The sequence below is a fragment of the Triticum aestivum genome, chromosome 2B (assembly GCF_018294505.1).
Source record: "Triticum aestivum cultivar Chinese Spring chromosome 2B, IWGSC CS RefSeq v2.1, whole genome shotgun sequence".
Lineage (NCBI taxonomy): Eukaryota > Viridiplantae > Streptophyta > Magnoliopsida > Poales > Poaceae > Triticum > Triticum aestivum.
This window is the reverse complement of record NC_057798.1, coordinates 644,682,052-644,688,665: the sequence shown is the minus strand read 5'-3', so window position 1 is coordinate 644,688,665 and position 6,614 is coordinate 644,682,052.

Here is a 6,614-nt window from a genome sequence, read left to right as displayed (position 1 = left end):
TGCAGAGGAAATGGGTTCAACTACCGTAGCACACAGCAGTTTGAATCGCGTTGTCTTAATGCAGTAAAAGAGAGCAGGAGCGAGAACATGGGATTGTATCGATATGATCAAATGGTTGGTTGCTTGCCTGATGGTTCGATGCACTGATACGGTTCTTCGTTAGGGTAATCGCGGTACTCCTCGGAGGCAGAACCTGTCGCAAAGGACACCGACACACAACCATCACCAAACAATGTGCAACAATATGATGCATGCATGAAACATAGCAATATGAGTGTGTTGGGCTAATGCAACTAAAACCAGAAGGGTTTGAACAAATTTGAATCAAGGATTCAAATTTCAATTCAAATATGGCCTTTTAAAGTGCTTTTCCTTGTTCTGCTTGAAACATCAATTTAACTTGTTTGATCATGCATGAAAATAGTACAGATGGATAGATTGGATTTTTCTGATCATTTTTCATATATAATTTGTCCAATTTGGAGTTACAGAATAAAAGTTATGAATTTTTGAAGTTTAAATAATATTCTGGAATTTCCTGATTTAATTTAAATCCAGAAATATAATTATTGCGCCAGCATGACGTCAGCATGACGTCAGTGGTCAGCTGCGGCTGGCTGAGGTCAAACCTGACGTGTGGGGCCCACACGTCAGTGACAGGGGGGTTAAACAGGGTTAAATTAATCCTAATTACTAATTAGTGGCGCTGGGGCCCACTAGTCAGTGTCAGGGGGTTAACTAACAGTGGTTAGCGCTAATCCTAATTAGCTACAGGGCTGGGCCCACCTGTCAGGGACTCAGGGGGGTCCTGCCGTGGTCAAAGTGGGTCAAACCCACCGGCGACGTGACGCCGGCGAGGCCCGAGACGGCGGCGCGATGCGGGATCGCGCTACAGGGCACGGGCGAGGCCGTTCTTGGGCTCGTTGGAGAGCTCTTGCTCCCGCGTGTCGAACGGTGGCCGTGGCTGGGCCTGGGGTGGCCGGAGTCGACGGCGGCGAGCTCGGCTGCGGCCGCCGGAGTTCGGGTGCGGTCGGAGTCGGCGTTGCAGGGGGTTTGGGGAGGCGTTGGTGCGTGCTGCGTGCTCCTAGTGAGGCGTGGAGCACGATAGTGTGCTCGGTTGGGCGCTACGGTGACCGTGGCCACGACGGCGACATCGCCGGCGGCGTGGAGCTCTCGGCCAAGGTGGGGCTAAGGCCTAGAGGTCGAAAGAGACCAGGGAAGAAGGGGGAAACGACTCGGGGGCTCACCGCGGTTGCAGTGGGCGTCGAAGCGGGCTCGGAGACGCGCTGGAGACGGCGAATTCGACGGCGATGATGGTCGGAGCCCGAAGAGGGGAACGGCGACGTGGCGGCGATGCAGGGCTTCCGGAGGCCTGTGGAGCGGTGGGGAGGAAGAGGGGGTTGTGGCGGAGCTTCTGAGCTAGTCGGGGGAGCGAGGGGTGGCCGGAGACGGCTGCTAAGGCGAACGGCGGCGACGGTGGTGTTCGGCCGTGAGAGAGAGAGCGAGGGAGAGGAGGGAAGAGCCGAGGGCGAGTGAGAGAGAGCAGGGGGGGAGGCGTGGCGTCGTCCAGGGCATCGAGGCGAGGAGGGGAGGGCAGGCAGGCAGGGAGAGAGGTGGCGTGGCGCGATGGCGAGCGCGCGCGCCGGCCACACTCCCCTCCCTCTGTCGGGACGAAGACGACAGAGGAGGGAGACGGGCTGGGCCGCCTGCTGGCTGGGCCGGCCAGCTGGATGGGTTGCACAGGGAGGAGCCCAGGTAAGCTTCTCCCTTTTATTTTTTTTCTGTTTTCTAATTTCTGACATTTGTTTTGATTTAAAAAAAAATATTAAATCATTTATTTAACTTATGCCAATTTTTGCAGGGGCTAGATATATAATTCCAGAGCTCCTTTATAATTGGCATAATATTTGGACATATATTAATATATATAGAAATATATTTCCAATGCAAATATTTATGCATTAATTCCAAATGCCCAAAATAAATGTCCATGAGCCACTAAAAAATATTGGTTTGATTTTTATCTCTGTCCAATATTTTCAGAGAGCAACATGAGCATTTTCTTGGACCCTTTTGGAGAAATTTCTATTTGGGTCATTTTCAAAATGATTCTGAGGGTTTCACAGATCCCCATTTCAAGTTTCTGATGAAAGAGTAAACATGATGCAACACTCTAATGCATGACTAGCTAGGGTGTGACACTAAATAACAATTATTAAGGTTCAAAACTAATCCCGTAGGTAAATGTAGAGGCAGCGTGCCGACGGCGATCACATCGACTCTGGAACCATTCCCGACGCACATCGTCACCTCGTCCTTCGCCAGTCTCCGTTTATTCCGCAGCTCCTGCTGTGAGTTACAAATATGAGCAACGGCACCGGTATCAAATACCCAGGAGTTACTACGAGTACTGGTAAGGTACACATCAATCACATGTATATCAAATATACCTTTGGTGTTGCCGGCCTTCTTATCTGCTAAGTATTTGGGGCAGTTCTGCTTCCAGTGACCCTTCCCCTTGCAATAAAAGCACTCAGTCTCAGGCTTGGGTCCATTCTTTGACTTCTTCCCGGTAACTGGCTTACCAGGCGTGGCAACATCTTTGCCGTCCTTCTTGAAGTTCTTCTTACCCTTGCCCTTCTTGAACTTAGTGGTCTTATTGACCATCAACACTTGATGTTCTTTCTTGATTTCAGCCTCTGCTGACTTCAGCATCGAGAACACTTCAGGAATGGTCTTTTCCATCCCCTGCATGTTGTAGTTCATCACAAAGCTCTTGTAGCTTGGTGGGAGCGACTGGAGGATTCTGTCAATGACCGCCTCATCTGGGAGGTTAATGTTCAGCTGGGTCATACGGTTGTGCAACCCAGACATCTTCAGGATGTGCTCACTGACAGAACTGTTTTCCTCCATCTTACAACTGTAGAACTTGTCGGAGACATCATATCTCTCGACCCGGGCATGAGCTTGAAAAACTAGTTTCAGCTCTTCGAACATCTCATATGCTCCGTGGTGCTCAAAACGCTTTTGGAGCCCCGGTTCTAAGCTGTAAAGCATGCCGCACTGAACGAGGGAGTAATCATCAGCACGAGACTGCCAAGCATTCATAATGTCTTGGTTCTCTGGGACGGGAGCGTCACCTAGCGGTCCTTCTAGGACATATTGTTTCCTGGCAGCTATGAGCATGATCCTCAGGTTCCGGACCCAGTCCGTATAGTTGCTGCCATCGTCTTTCAGCTTGGTTTTCTCTAGGAACGCATTGAAGTTCATGTTGACATTAGTGTTGGCCATTGATCTACAAGACATATTTGCAAAGGTTTTAGACTAAGTTCATGATAATAAAGTTCTAATCAAATTATGAACTCCCACTTAGATTAGACATCCCTCTAGTCATCTAAGTGTTACACGATCCGAGTCGACTAGCCATTGTCCGATCATCACGTGAGACAGACTAGTCATCGTCGGTGAACATTCTCATGTTGATCGTATCTTCCATACGATTCGTGTTCGACCTTTCGGTCTCCGTGTTCCGAGGCCATGTCTGCACATGCTAGGCTCGTCAAGTTAACCCTAAGTGTTTTCGCTGTGTAAAACTGTCTTACACCCGTTGTATGTGAACGTAAGAATCCATCACACCCGATCATCACGTGGTGCTTAGAAGCAACGAACTGTAGCAACGGTGCACAGTTAGGGGAGAACACTTCTTGAAATTTTATAAGGGATCATCTTATTTACTACCGTCGTCCTAAGTAAACAAGATGCATAATACATAATAAACATCACATGCAATTATATAGTTGTGACATGATATGGCCAATATCATATAGCTCCATTGATCTTCATCTTCGGGGCTCCATGATCATCTTGTCACCGGCTTGACACCATGATCTCCATCATCATGATCTCCATCATCGTGTATTCATGAAGTTGTCACGCCAACGACTACTTCTACTTCTATGACTAACGTTTAGCAATAAAGTAAAGTAGTTTACATGGCGTTATTCAATGACACGCAGGTCATACAAAAAATAAAGACAACTCCTATGGCTCCTGCCGGTTGTCATACTCATCGACATGCAAGTCGTGAATCCTATTACAAAGAACATGATCTCATACATCACAATTCATCATTCATCACAACTTCTGGCCATATCACATCACATGATCAATCGCTGCAAAAACAAGTTAGACGTCCTCTAATTGTTGTTGCATCTTTTACGTGGCTGCAATTGGGTTCTAGCAAGAACGTTTTCTTACCTACGAATCACCACAACGTGATTTTGTCAACTTCTATTTACCCTTCATAAGGGCCCTGTTCATCGATTCCGCTCCAACTAAAGTGGGAGAGACAGACACCCGCCAGCCACCTTATGCAACTAGTGCATGTCAGTCGGTGGAACCGGTCTCACGTAAGCGTACGTGTAAGGTTGGTCCGGGCCGCTTCATCCCACAATACCGTTGAGCAAGAAAAGACTAGTAGAGGCAAGTAAGATGACAAAATCCACGCCCACAACAAAATTGTGTTCTACTCGTGCAAAGAGAACTACGCATAGACCTAGCTCATGATGCCACTGTTGGGGAACGTTGCAGAAAATTAAAATTTTTCCTACGGTTTCACCAAGATCCATCTATGAGTTCATCTAAGCAACGAGTCAAGGGAGAGAGTTTGCATCTACATACCACTTGTAGATCGCGTGCGGAAGCTTGCGAGGTGATGATGTAGTCGTACTCGACGTGATTCGAATCACCGATGACCAAGTGCTGAACGGACAGCACCTCCGCGTTCAACACACGTACGGGACGGGAGACGTCTCCTCCTTCTTGATCCAGCAAGGGGGAAGGAGAGGTTGAGGAAGACAGCTCCACCGGCAGCACGACGGCGTGGTGATGGTGGAGAGGCAGTACTCCGACAGGGCTTCGCCAAGCACACAACGGAGGAGGAGAGGTGTTGGGGAGGGGAGGGCTGCGCCTTGGAGGGTGGTGCGGCTGCCCTCACCCTCACCCCTCTATTTATAGGGGGAAGGGAGAAGGGGGCCGGCCCCTAGAACCCATCTAGGGGGGGGGGGGTGCGGCGGCCTAGGGGAGAGGGGAGAGGGTGGCTTGCCCCCCAAGCCAAGGGGGCGCCCCCTCTAGGGTTCCCCCCTCAACCCTAGGCGCATGGGCCCAAGGGAGGGGGTGTGGCCAGCCCACCAGGGGCTGGCTCCCTGCCCCATGCAGCCCATGTGGCCCCCCGGGAGGGGTGGCCCCTCCCGGTGGACCCCCGGAACCCTTCCGGTGGCCCCGGTACAATACCGGTATGACCCCGAAACTTCCCGGTGTCTGTTTGACAACTTCCCATATATAAATCTTTACCTCCGGACCCTTCCGGATCTCCTCGTGACGTCCAGGATCCCATCCGGGACTCCGAACAACATTCGGTAGTCACATACTAGTCTTCCTAATAACCCTAGCGTCACCGAACCTTAAGTGTGTAGACCCTACGGGTTCGGGAGACATGCAGACATGACCGAGACGCTCTCAGTCAATAACCAACAGCGGGATCTGGATACCCATGATGGCTCCCACATGCTCCTCGATGTTGTCATCGGATGAACCACGATGTCGAGGATTCGATCAAACCCTGTATGCAATTCCCTTTGTCAATCGGTACGTTACTTGCCCGAGACTCGATCGTCGGTATCCCAATACCTTGTTCAGTCTCGTTACCGGCAAGTCACTTTACTCGTACCGTAATGCATGATCCCGTGTCCAACACCTTGGTCACATTGAGCTCATTATGATGATGCATTACCGAGTGGGCCCAGAGATACCTCCCCGTCATACGGAGTGACAAATCCCAGTCTCGATCCGTGTCAACCCAACAGCTACTTTCGGAGATACCTGTAATGCACCTTTATAGTCACCCAGTTACGTTGTGACGTTTGATACACCCAAGGCACTCTTACGGTATCCGGGAGTTACACGATCTCATGGTCGAAGGAAGAGATACTTGACACTAGCAAAGCTCTAGCAAAACGAACTACACGATCTTTTATGCTATGCTTAGGATTGGGTCTTGTCCATCACATCATTCTCCTAATGATGTGATCCCGTTATCAACGACATCCAATGTCCATAGTCAGGAAACCATGACTATCTGTTGATCACAACGAGCTGGTCAACTAGAGGCTCACCAGGGACATATTGTGGTCTAAGTATTCACACGTGTATTACGATTTCCGGATAATACAGTTATAGCATGAATAAAAGACATTTATCATGAACATTGAAATATAATAATACTTTTATTATTGCCTCTAGGGCATATTTCCAACAGTGCTTACCATGTATTTTTGTGATCAATGTGGTGACTAGCACAAGCATGCAAACTAGGCATCGTGATGTTGCTGATTTTAGTCCCTGTTCTGCTGTTATTTTGGTGCCATGTAAACTTGATGCTACAGAGAGATCCATGCTTATTTTGAGATACTTCAGTAAGGATGTTTTGAACATATGGTTATTGTCTATCCATTCATGCCCTTGGTTGCAATTATGGAGTAGTCTAGCATGCTATGTTCGTGCTCTACTTTTGCTTCAAAATGTTTCCTGGCAGATTGTTTACATGTTATTCAATT